The 13,765-nt window shown below is 39.8% G+C and overlaps 1 protein-coding gene across 4 annotated transcripts in view; it reads left to right on the top strand.

Moving 5' to 3' along the window:
* Positions 1–13,765, top strand: part of LOC109915688 (COP1-interactive protein 1-like) — a 343,206-nt gene that overhangs the window by 67,798 nt on the left and 261,643 nt on the right. The gene's annotated exons all lie outside the window — the stretch shown is intronic.

A 13,765-nucleotide genomic window follows, 5' to 3' on the forward strand; every position in this document is an offset into this window, starting at 1 on the left:
GGAAAAGGTGAAATGGGAGTAAGCGTGCTAGTAATATAACAAAATTGCAAGAGGATTTTTTAAAAAGGCTTTCCAATCCTCTGGCTTCCCACTAATCTTTACCACTGTACGCTTTTTCTTTTGTTCTTATGCTGCCCCTGACTTCCCTGGTCAGCCATGGTTGTCTTCTCCTCCCATTTAAGTAAGTTTTTTTTTTTTCCTTCCTTGGGCTGAATTTCTGTTGTGCCTTCCAAATTGCTCCCAGAAACTCCTGCCATTGCTGTTCCACTTCTTCCCTGCTAAGTTCCCATTCCAGTCAACTCTGGCCAGCCCTTCCCTTATGTCTTTGCACTTAATTTTACTCCGTTTTTAATACCGTTCCATCTGATTCCAGCTTCTCCTCAAACTGCAGGGTGAATTCTATTTTATTATGGCTACTGCCCGTTTGGGGTTCCTTCATCTTAAGCTCCCAAATCAAGTCTGCCTCATTACACATCACCAAATCCAGATTTACCTGTTCCCTGGGGGCTGTACCATAGACTTCTCCAAAAAGACCATCTCGCAGACATTCCATAAATTTGTTTTCCTGAGATTCACTGTCAAACAGTCCACTTGCATTTTAATGTTCCCCACAGTTATTGTAATAGTGCCTTTCTTTTGTCTTTGCTAACTCCTGATTTTATTTTCCTTCCCACAACATGTATACAGGCCTCCTAGCAGTATTCAACTCCCATGAAGGTCATTTTTCCCTTTTGTCATTCCTTAACTTGATACACAAACGTCTATACCTTCGCTATCTATATCACTTCTCACTGTCAATTTAGTTTCATTTGCAAACAAGGCAATCCCGCTGTCTTTTCACCTGCCTCTCCTTTCGAAAGAACATGTATCCTTGGATGTTCAGGTCCCAACCCTGCTCTACTTGTAGCCATCTGTGATATCCATAACATCATACTTGCTAATTTCAGTCTGCATTACAAGCACATTCACCTTTTTTTTTTTGGTATGCAGCTTGTATTTAAATACACCCTAAATCCTGCGTTGACTGCCCCTCTTCTCGTAGTTGCCCCTCATCTGCTGTTTGTGAACTTGGTTCCTGACCCTTTTCCATGTTCTGGAAACTTTCGACAGTTTGTGCTGAATCCCTGCTCTTCCACATTTTGCATAATTTTCCGTGCAACTCTTTCTAACCCCACTCCCACTGCTCGCTCTCTTCTCTCCGCCCCCCCCCCCCCCCTCCCCCCCCCCCCCCCGCTCTCTTCCTCCGCTCGCGGTCTCCCTTTCTTTCTGTCTCCGGCCCCCCACCTCGCGCGCTCTCTTCTCTCCTCCTGCCCACCCCCCACCTCGCGCGCTCTCTTTTTCCCCGCCGCCCCCCATTCCTTAGTTGTGCAATTCACTAGAGCTCTGGTCCCAGCATGATTCAGGTGGAGTCGTTGCATCAGAAACGCTCCCTCCTCCTCCAGTACTGGTGCCACTCTCCCACGGATTCAAACTTGTTTCTCCCACATCAATCTTTTGAGCCATGCATTCACTTCTTTAAACTTGCTGAACCTGTGCCAATTATCTTGTGGCTCAGGCAGTAATCTGGAGATTAATACCTTTTTTGGTTCTGCTTTTTAATTTAGCTCCTAGCTGCTAAGATTGTCTCAGCTCAACCTCTTTTTGCCTATAATCGTGAACCATGACAACTGAATCTTCCCCCCTCTAAATTCCTCTATGGCACAGGTGAGAGTTCCTAAACCCAGGGACTATGCAGGCTACACTGCCTTTGGGACACTCAATCCTGGTTACAGAGAACTGTGTCTATGGCCCTGACTATACTACCCCTGATAACAACATTCTCCATTTCTCTTCCCCCTTCTCCTCTTTCCCCCCCCCCCCCCCCCCCCCCCCCCCCCCCCCCCCGAATGGCTTCCTGTACCATTGCTGAACTTGGAAGTGTTATGGTACAGTAGCATGGACATTCATGGAACAGACAGTTCCTATGTGGGTAGTTTATTTTCTCTTCTGAACTCTTAGCCAGTATTGCTATATGCCGTTTTTGTTGATGCACTCGTTTTATGCTGCTACAATGACACTGAATGGAAGTGTCACGTGGTTGTATAAATAGTCTCCTAATCAATTCAGCTCCACAGATTTCTCACGAATATGTATTTGCTGCTTGAAATATATTGGAATGTTTAGTTTTTCTGCAGCTTGTGACATTTGTGATTTGTAGTTGTCAGGTGGGTTCTAGCAGTTTCCCGGTTACTGGCATGATGAACATCTTAATGCCTGGAGGCAACCATAATGTAACTTTTTTTCCAGATTTGTTTTTCTCACTAGTGTTTCAGGAAGCTGGTCTTGATGAATCATGCAGGTTTACATTTTGTGTTGCTTTTAAAAAACAGCAAAGAAAACATTTTCTCAAAGCTAACTTAGAAATTAAAGATGAGAAAAAAAAAAGAACAGTGGATGCTGGAAATCGGAAACAAAATCAAATTACTGGGGAAAACTGAAGAAGTCAAGGAGTTCAGAACTGAAGGGTAACTGGACCTGAAACGTTAACTCTGCTTTCGCTCCATAGATGCTGCCAGACCTGAGTTTTTCCAGCAACTTCTGATGGTGTTAGAAACAAAGGTTTCAGTTTACATGCTTTTTTAAAACAGCTTTGGTTTCAATAAATCATTTGGGTACTTAAATAACATGCAAGTGTTTTGGAGTATTAGGCACACTTCACTGCTTTGAACATCTAGTCTCCTTTTGTGTCAGCACAAATGAAAAGTAATTTTAAAAAGAATGTTAAGTTGTGATTATCAGTTCAACTAAAGGTGGGAAGCTTATTGTGATGTTTTCAGTAACCACCTATATACAATCCATTGTAACCTCCTTTTATCTGAGTGTATTTGGAATGTGAATTTGGGTTATACACTGTAAATTATCAGGTTAGCCCAACATTTCGCTTGGTGATTTTTATTTAAATAAAAGCCTAAAGTCTAGCTGTCTATAGCCTTAAATTTGAGCTGACTTCACAACCTTCTAACTGGAATCTAAATGGCTTTGCTGCCATTGATAAAATAAAAAAAATTGTGAAATAAAAGTTGTGCAAATGTGTAGCTTTGGTATTTCAGAAATGGGGTTTGCTGACTGTTTATGCAAGTTGAATCAAGTTTACCTTCATTTGGAGTGCGAAGGTTTTGGATTTAAAAAGCCCCTTTTGGGTGGTGGGGAGGGGAGTTTCTTTCTGCAGAAGTATGTTTTGCATCCTCTTGCTCTCTGTGTGAGACGGATTATTGGCCATGTAATTTAATTGTTTACATTGCCTCCAAAGGAACTGTATCCCAGTTGCTTTATTTTGGTACTTTGCAATATCATGAAAATTTTAAGTTAAACAAATTCGTGACCATATTAAAATTGAGGAAATGTTTCCTTTTGTAAAAACTCAGTTTGAAATGACTCCCTTTTAAACAGATAGAAAAATGAAATGCCATCCTTTGTGTGGAGCATGGTACCAAAATATTTAGGAGATTTAAATGCCTTCGGAGAATAGACATTGCTGCAAGTCTAAAGCTAGTTAATGTAGCAGCAGCCAACGGTAGTATAGATTCTTGCAACAGTTATAGCAAAGATGTTTCTTAAATTTCTTGTTCAGTTGCAGTAGTTCCTTATGTTTGTGAAAAGATTGACACTGAGTAATGGGAGTTAACTCATTAAGATTGAAACCTGAAATAAAACCAAGATCTTGCAAATACACAACAAGCAAGTCAACATCTGCAAGAGAAAGTAAATTGATATAATGGATTGCTTTCTGTTGGGTGGAGTTCTGATATGTGGTTCAAGACTTATTTGTGTTTGTGGCAAACTTTTATTTTGAACAATTTTTATAGAATAACAGCTTTGTACCTCAGTTGAATGTTGGCGGCTGCTGCAGTGAAGTGTCTGATGATATTACTGTTCGCCAGTGACTTGAAGGTTGTTGGTTTTATAATGATTCAGCAACCAATCTGTAAGCTGATTAAAATTTTTGAATGGCACTCTGTCATTGGCTGTACCTCAGTTTGAGGATGATGTATTCCTGGGGTCATGGGTTTCTGTTATGGAGTGTTATGTTTCAGAGCAGGCTAACTTTTCACCCATAGATTTTTGGGCAGATGGGAGAGGGCATCTCGCAGGATAGTGGGGACAAGAGTGCTGGATTTGTTTTCCTTTTGTTCCCTGTTCTGTACTTTACTCAGCCTACAGTGTGCAGGTTAGGTGGATTAGCCATGGTAAATGCAGGGTTATGGGGATAATATGGGAGGCCTGGATCTGGGTGTGATGCTCTTCAGAGGGCCTGAGAGACTTGATGGACCAAATGGCCGCCTTCCATGCTGTTGGGATTATGATTCTATGTGGTAACTCAAAGCTAGTCATATTTTCATCATTCTGAATAATTAGTTTGCAAGCTTTAACAAGTCATTTAATGTCAGTGCTGTTGCACCTCAAAGTTTGAGCTTTTCTTTTTGAAGCTTTATCGTTATCCCTGGATTATTGACCATTTGAGAATTCAAAAAATAAGACTCAGCAGTTTGTTTCTGTTCCAAAAAATTGATTTTTTTCAAGATGTTTGTCTGAAGCTTGGAGAACTGGCTTCAAAAAGGATGCTAACATTTGATGAATGTCCTTCCTTTGAATCATAGAGTCAGTTTTTATGGCACAGGAAAAGACCTTCCAATCCATCAGGTCTACACTAGTCATCAAGCATCTATCTATTTCATTCCCATTTTCCAGCATTTGTCCTGTAGCTGTATGATATAGCATTTCAGGTGCTCATCGCAATAGTCCTTAAGTGTCTTGAGAGTTCCTGGCTCTACCATCCTTTTTTAAGCAGTGGGTTCCAGACACCCACCACTGTCTGGGTGAAAAGTGTTTTTGTCAAATCTCCTATACTTCACGTTACTTAGCTTAAAACTATGCCACCTGGTTATTGACCCTTCTCTTGAGGGGAAAACTTTCTTACCCCTTCCCTTCCCTATCTATACTTAACTTTTGTACACCTCAATCAATGCCCGCCTCAGCCCCGTCTGCTACTGCAGCAAGACCTAGGCTGTATCAGTGACTCATAAAAGCGCTAGAGAAATTCCATCAGCTTTGCCTCTACTGCATCCTCCAGAGACCACCTAATTAGTGATGTGGACAAACCTGCTGACACCATTGGGGAAGGACTGAATTAAATTCTAGGTTTGATATTATGACTGTAATCTTCTATGTTTCAAAATTTGTGCATTTATATTAGATTGTACAATGGGAATATTTAACTTGCATTTTCTGTTTTCCAAAACTAGAGAGAAATACCTGCTCAGAACTAAAGGATACTGTCAGACCTTGCATCAATCTAATATTTATCCATGCTTTTGAACAAAAGTAAGGCTCATTTAGAAGCCATAGTAATTTTTAATTTGATCTGAATTTACTGTTATATTATGTACATTGGAGTCCCAATCAGGCTAGTGGATTCAGTTGCATTCATACTTTGAAGTCAATATTGCAAGTTCCAGCTGAATATTTCGTAGTCCTTGCCATAGTGAAGTATTTACAGATCATGTGATACATTCGTTGCAATATATAATTTGCAGGAATGTGCCAGTTGTGTATCACAGAAACACAGCATGTTCATATTTGGGTTAGAATTGTGACTTCATGTGTTTGTGGTTGTTGTTGGCTGGGCTAGATGTGATTTGATGGAAGTAAAATTTTTTAAAATTCTTGATGTGAAAAACTTGTCTTGATACAAACAAAATGTGCAAATATGTAGCATCTGCCAGAACCAAACAGAGATTTATATACTGGCTGTAGCTCTTCATCAGAGCAGGTTACTGAAACATAAACTTGGCAACAAAGGGGAAGAAAAGACTAGATCAGTATCCCCAGTCGCTGAAACAAAATTTAATAGGCTGAATGACTGGCAAACTGTCTGCATAGAAAGCTGGTGGACAGTGGGCAGTATAGACATAGAACAGGAGAATATGATAGCCGAGGTGATTTAAAGGCATGATCGGCAAATGTGTGAAAAACAAAATGTAAATGTGCATGGTTTGATTGATCGGATTGATATCCCCTACAACAATACTAAGGAACAAATGCACTGTCTTGTCTGGTCTCCCCTTTCTCATTTCTCCCCCCCCCCCCCACCACCTCTACTATTTGTGTTGTTTGATTTATTTAGTTCTACAAACAAGGATGAACAAAGATTCCAAACTGAAATGGATTTTAACAAGTATATTTAGAAAAATCTCGATGGAAAATCAAGTAACTGATTTTTGACCTTGAAAGATGTGTTTCCTATAGCTTCAAATAATTTATCACTGATCCTGTAGAGTGCAATGGAAATTCAGTTCCTGCATGTAGGTAGATTTTTTTAAAATTCTTCCTGGCCTATACAGAAGAGTCTGTCATAAGGGCCTTGCAGTTACAAGGTTGTTGACGCATGCATAATTGTAATTTTTCTCAGTGCATGGGATTATTATATTTACATAGTGCTGTTTATATAGGGAAGGAACAGGCTTACAAAAAGTGTGGTGAAAAAAATTACACGTGCTCCCTAATTAAACCATTTATTCAAAGTTGCACTGCACTACTGCCTTCAAATTTTTAATAACCATAATCAGTGCATTTTACACCAAGCTGGTACCAATTTACTATGTGGGAGATACTGGCCTAGATGATGTTTATAATTTAATGAGAGAAGTACAAATTGCTATTTCATTGTGATTATTTAAAAAGCACACCCTGCCATTTTCACCTCTGAGCAAATGCCTTTGCAGGGCATGGATGAGCTCCTGTGTACTGTACATTAATTGCCCTGTCAACTGGTACATTAGTTAACCAGGAAGGGAGAAGTGGGGTTTCTTGTGAGATGACACTTTTTTCCCTGTTCACTTATCTTTCCTGTTGTCAGTTGGCTTGCAGTACTGGTGTGACCGAGACAGCGGTGTTTTTGAAAGTGTCATTCTTGCATGTGTACATAGTTGAAAACCTTGTAAATGATTAATGTTCAACTTCTGTGAACGTTTGTAACTGTTGCAGATAATTGATAACGGTAGTCAAATTGATATGGCCACCATAAAAGAAACTTCCATCTACAATCATAGTTAAATTTAAATTGTACATGATCAGCTTCTGTATCCTTTGTGCATCTTTTTCTGTATGATGGAAATAATTCTGTTTATGTATAGGATATCTCCCTAAAAATTGTTTTCAGCTCACTGAAAATTGTCTTTTAGCACATGCATCTTATAGTGGCTATAAAGAATTAAGCAAATAGAAACAGGCTTTCATTTTCATGTCACAACAACTGAATTTAAATTCCACTAGTTGTTGAGGTGGTATTTGAACCCACATCTCCAGAATGTTATTCTGCGCCTTTGGATTATTAATCTGATGACAGTGCTAATATTTTTGTATGCCAACATGTAGAAATTGCCAGGAAAAAGCAGCAAGCCTGACGATTTGGAACATTTTGAGATTCAGCAAGGGAACAAAGTTTGATCCAGAGTAAATAGTATGAGAATAAAAATGCAGGGAACTGAAACTCAAATTATTCATTTGCTCGCCATGCCAGTTGTTCTGTGGTGTGCAGACGTTTCGTTACAGTTCTAGGCAACATCATCAGTGCGACCTCTAATCAAAGCGTTGGTGTTCTGCTCTGTGACCCACCACACCAAAGGATCATATAAATTTGTAATGGAGCAGAACACCAAAGCTTCGATTAGAGGTCCCACTGATGATGTTGCCTAGAATGGTAACGAAACGACTGCACACCACCGAATAACCGGCTCGGCAAGCAAATGAACAACTGCATCCACAACCCGAGCTACAAATTTTTGCTAAGACCTTAAAAAGCTTGAAACTGACCATCTAAGCTTCTATAAATATGTGAAAGGAAAAAGAGATTAGTAAAGACATATCCAGTCACAGGTTAGGAAATTATGGGGATCAAAGAAATGGGAGAAAGCTCGAGTATCCTGGATAACTGAGGATATTGATGAGAAAATGAAAAAGGAGGCAGGTGGCATTGGTGTAATTTGGTGTTTGTTGGTCGACAAAGGGATGATGGGCCAAAGGGATTGTTTCTATGCTGTATGACTGACTCATTTGTTTTAAAAAAAAACACCACTGGCTTTGCCAGCACTTATTGCCCATCCCTGGTTGTCCAGAAGGCAGTTATGAGTTAACTGCATTGCTGTCATTCTGAAGCTGCACGTAGGTCAGACCAAGTAAGGATGGCAGTTTCCCTCCCTATAAGCCGTTACCGTCACGGTTGACTTTTTTTTTAGACAATTGACAGTAGTTTCACAGTCATCATTGGACTTCTAATTCCAGATTTTTGTTTTTATTGAATTCAATTCTACCATCTACCATGGAGGAATTTGAACCCAAGTGACTGGAACATTTCTTGAGACTTTTGACAATTTAGCAATAATGCCACTAGGCCTTCACCTCCCCTGGAACCTTAAATGAACTTTCTAAAGTCTTTACAGATCTGGAAAGAAAGCACCATAAGACAAGTGTGTTGCAGCTTGAACACAGAATGCAAGTGTTTTGAAGCATTAAAAATAATTAAATGTTACTTTTTGGTTTCTCTTGAAGCTTGCAAGCTGACATTGGAGAAACCTTCAAATTCAAATCCAAGATAATGGATAACAGGTAGAACTGAGAACATTAATGGCCAAGTTTTATTTCTGCTAGCAGAATGATTTTTAAAAGCTTAAGTTCAAATAATGAGTATAACACAAAATATCTTGTAGGGTGAGAATGAGGCTGTTATTAAACAGATGTTATTGAAGGCCATATACTTAATCTATCACCAAGGTTTTCTGCTTTAAGAATGTTGATTGTTATCATTTTTTAGTTTTGATATTTTGTACTTATTCAGCCTTTTTCATTGAGAGACATTGGATTCGTAAAATCTAATATTATAGACTCTGGAACAGCTACAGATTAGAGCGTGACTGGTGTAACTCCACTATTTAAAAAGCCAGGGAGAGGAAAAATGAAGAATTACAGACCAGCTAGCCTAACAACTGTGGTTGGGCAATGGCCAGAGTCTGTTACAAGAAGTGTGATAACAGAAAGCATTGGATAGCATTAACAGGATTGTACAAAGCCAGCGTGGGTTTATGAAAGATAATCATATTTAAATCTACTGGAGTTTTTTGAGGATATAACTAATGGAACAGGTAAGGAAGAACCAATAGATGTAGTGTACTTGGGTTTTAAAAAAAGTCTTGAAGGTTCCTTGAGATTAATGGGATAGGTGGTAGCATATTGCATGAACTGAGAGTTGGTTGACAAACAGGAAACGGTGGAAACAAGTGTATTTTTTTTTCCAATGTGACAGGTAGTGACTAATAGGATACTGCAAGAGTTGGTGCTTGTGCCCTAGCTAGTAACTGTGTTTAAATGACCTGGATGAAGGAAAGAAATGCAACATCTCCAAGTTTGCTGCTGATGCAACTGAGTGGGATTGAGAGTTGAGGAGAGGTTGCATTGAAGACTTCAAGATGATTTGAATAAGTTGAGTGGGTAATATGTGACAGATGCAGTACAGTGTCACCAAATGTGAAGTTATACACCTCTGCGACAAAAAGAATGGAAGAATATTTAAATAGTGAAATATTGGAGAACATGGATATACAAAAGGATCTCTGGGTGTTCTTGCGTACCAGTAAATGAAAGTAAATAGGCAGTTGCACCAATCAGTTAGGAAGGCAAATGATACATTGGCCTCAATTACAAGAGGGTTTGAGTTCAGAATTAGGGAGTCTTACAAGGATGTGATACAGGGCTTGGTGCAACCACACCTGAAGTGTTGGTGGAGTTTTGGTCTTCCATAAGAGGATATGCTTGCCATAGAAGGAACGCAGCGAAGGTTTGCTTGGCTGATACTGGGGATGGCAGGGCTATTCACCAAGGAGAGATTGGTTTGAGTGGACCTTCCTTCCTCAGAGTTTAGAAGGATGCCAGGGGATCCGTTAGAATTTCATACATTTCAAACAAGGCTGGACAGATGAGATGCAGGCAAGGACATTTTCCCTGATTTGGGAGTCTAGAACCAAGGGACAGAATTTCAGGATATGGAGTAGACCATTTAGGACTGAGAAGAAGGAAAATTTCTTCACTCCATGGATAGTGAACTTGCAGAATTCTCTACTACAAAGCTGTGAAAGTAGAATTATTGAATATGCTCATGAGAGAGAGAAACGTTTTTGAATTTTAAAGGCATCAGGGGTGTGGGAGAAAACTGGGATGTGGCATTGAGGTAGAGGATCAGCAATGATGGTATTAAATGGTGGTGCAGGCTCAAGGGGCTGAATGTGCTACTTCTATATTTCTATCTTCCTACAATCAGGAAAGAGGCCTTTAATCCATTGTGTCCATGCTGCTCATCAAGCTGTTTAATCAGTTTACTCTGATTCTATTTTCCAGCACATGTCCTGTAGCCTTGTACATTCTCTGGTTCTGAGTGTTTATCACAATGAAACTGAAATGTTGAGGGCTTCTGCTTTTACCACCCTTTCTCATGCAGTGAGTTCCAGATATCCTCCACCCTTTGCATGAAATATGGTTTGCCACCTCCTGTCCTTTCATGGCTCCTGTGTTAGCTGATGATTTGTTATTAATGATGTGTTTGTATTGGGCACTGTTCCACACTTGAAATTTTGCCGTCACTCTCTTTCCTCAAAGAAACCAAAATTTGATTCCGCTATACTTGCAGACTACCATGCCATCTACAACTTCTGTTTCTCTTCAGAAAGAATGTTTGCCTCCGAAATCAGTGTCCCCTTTTCCAGTACGGTGTTTGAAACCCTCTGATCAAGTTCCCTACTTGTCGTAGTACCAAAATCGTTAAAAGTCGCACAAACACCTTATAACTGGGTGCTCATTTTGTTTGTGGCAAAGAATAAAGGTTATGAGAGCTGCTAATAAATATAATTCTAGATCAATATAAAATGTTTAGAATGAAAAATACTGTTTGACCTTTAAATTCAACAATCTTATGTCCATGTAGGCTTCATCTGCTGAACTTATGTTTTCTTTGTAGCAAGTATATACTTCATTGGGTAAGGAGACCAAAGCTGTATACAGTGGTCCGAGTGTGGTCACACAGGTTGCTCCACAAACATTTGCAGCAAGACAATTTTACCCTGGACTCAAGTTATCTTATAATTGCTGGTATACTTTGGTCTTTATAATTGCTTGTTCCAAGTACATTATTGCTTTTAATGACTCATAAGCAAGGACATCTGGGTTCTTGACCTCTCTGGGGTATCCTTGAAGCTTCCTTGTACCCTCCCTACAACCTGTGTTCCTATCTAGTTTTTTATCAGAAAAACATTTGGAAAACATTATATTTGGTCCCTACATCCAAGTTATTTATGAAGGTTGTGACTAGCTGTCATCATAGCACTGATAATTGTGGTACCCCACCAGTACCGGCTTCCCATGCTAAGATTGATCCATTTATTGCCACACTCTCTGTATGTTAATTAAATTTCAGTCCATACTAGTGTATCACCCCAATCCCATAGTTTTGTTTAATAACCTTGAGTATAGGAACTTTATGAAAAGCTTCCTTCAAAATTCAAATATTGCTTCTTACTTATCTTTGTTACAAGCAGCATCTCAAAAATAAAACTACCAATGGGTATATTCTTAGTTATCCCAGTAAAAAAGCTTTTATATTTTGCAGCATGTTAACTTCTTTATTCTTCACTCATTCCTCCCTCTTCCCCTCATCTAACCAAAGACCATTCAAACTTCCACAGACTTGAAAGCATAAATGGTAGTTCACCATTTAGTTGGAGCCTGTAATCATTTGTGATTTCCAACATGTAATTATTTTAACTGACCTGTTTGGATATGCTGTGATACACATCTGGGGCCAGGAGGACTTGAACCCAGATCTTCTGGCAGTGGTAGGGACACTGCTACTGCAGCAGAAGACTCCATGACCTATAAGTTTTTAAATAACTGTGTAAATACTCATACTGAATGATTTGATTGATTGATTGATTATGGTAAATAGGGTGGAGATTAAGAATCATAGAACCCCTACAGTGTGGAAACAGGCCATTTGGCCCAACAAGTTCACACCACCCCTCCGAAGAGCAGCCTACCCAGACCCGTTCCCCGACCCCTACATTTCCCATGTCTTACCCGCTTAACCTAAACATCCCTGGACACTATGGACAATTTAGCATGGCCAATCCACCTACCCTGCACATCTTTGGACAACTATCTAGATATTTCACAGCACTGTTTAAACAGAATTGAAATAACGTGTAAACAACTGTGCAGTTTGTGTCCCTTTTTTAGAGGAAGACCTGTCAAGTGATAGCAATGAATCGTCTGTTCTTCCTTCAGTTTAGGATTCGTTGATTTATCACCATGTAATTGGTCCTTCAAGTACTAGTGAGATGAGCAGAAGGCATATTGTTTCTACATTAGTAGAATTTTCACATGTGCAAACTGTTTCACCTTGCCCAGGTAGTGATTATTGTACTATATGCTGTCACAATTTCATTTGATTTTTAAGAATGGAAATGGTAGGCCATGTTATGTAAAAGGTTCCTATCCATACCAGATCTAAAGTTTGTTTCTGTAGACTTGCAGACATGAATGAAGTTTTTTGGGTGAACTGCAACAGATATTTGGCTTGGTCAAAATCTTCCACCTCCAAGTCAGCATTTCTTTTTACAACTCAAATGTAACCTGTTTGTCAAGAGTCATACGTTCAGGAGGGCATTGAATGATTATTTGGATGGGGTAATGTGTGTGTGTTGGGGTTGGGGTGGTGGTGAATTGGTACTGGGTGATGATGCTCATTTAATGAGCGGCTGCAGGCACGATGGACCAGGTGGCTTCCTTCTGCACTGTAACATTTCTTTGATTCTGTGAACTGGCCAGTCTGCAAGTTTTCTAATGTCTTCAGGTATTAGGTTGCATTCTTCATGAGCATTAATTGTTTGCAAATATTAAAAATGTGCTGTGTGTGGTAACTTATTGAAGCGAGGCAGTAGAAAAGTGGAGACTTTGCATATTTTCAATCAACTGTTTGCATGTTTAACAACTATAGGCCTATTACCACAACTGTTTATGGGTTTTATTATCCACCATGTGGCATAAAATTCAATTTATTGTTAAATCCATTAGCTCAATGGATACTGTACCAAGGTGACTCTTTATCAAAGACAAAAACAGAAATTGCTGGAAAAGCTCAGCAGGTCTGGCAGCATCTGTGGAGAGAAATCAGTTAACATTTTGGGTCGAGTGACTCTTCCTCAGAACTGATGGTAGTTAGGAAAATGGTTTATATGCAGAAGGTAGAGTGGGGTGGAGGAGGTAATGAGTAAGCGTTAGGTGGGGTAGAGCTCAGAAGAGCAGTTAGACGGACAAAGGAGTGGATAACAATTTGGCTAAGAGGGTGAATAGCTGTTAGTGGGGACTGTTAGTGGCTAATAATGGGTGGTGTGTAATAGCAGACTGTCATAAGTCCTGTTTGTGGGGATTGGGGTAAGGACATAGAGCTCAAGCCCTAAAGTTACTGAACTTGATAGTGAGTCCAGAGCCTGCAGGGTCCCCAGTTGGAAAATGGGGTGCTGTTCTTCCCTTGTGCTGAGCTTTGCTGGAGCATTGTAGCAAGCCTGAGACACATGTTAGCCAGGGAACAGGGGGGAGTGTTGAAGTGGCAGGCAAGTGGAAGTTCAGGGTCTTTTTTGCTTCACAGAATACTTGTGTTCTGTTCGCAATCACCCAGTCTATGCTT

Source organism: Rhincodon typus, chromosome 23 (assembly GCF_021869965.1).
Source record: "Rhincodon typus isolate 14 chromosome 23, sRhiTyp1.1, whole genome shotgun sequence".
NCBI classification, from domain to species: domain Eukaryota; kingdom Metazoa; phylum Chordata; class Chondrichthyes; order Orectolobiformes; family Rhincodontidae; genus Rhincodon; species Rhincodon typus.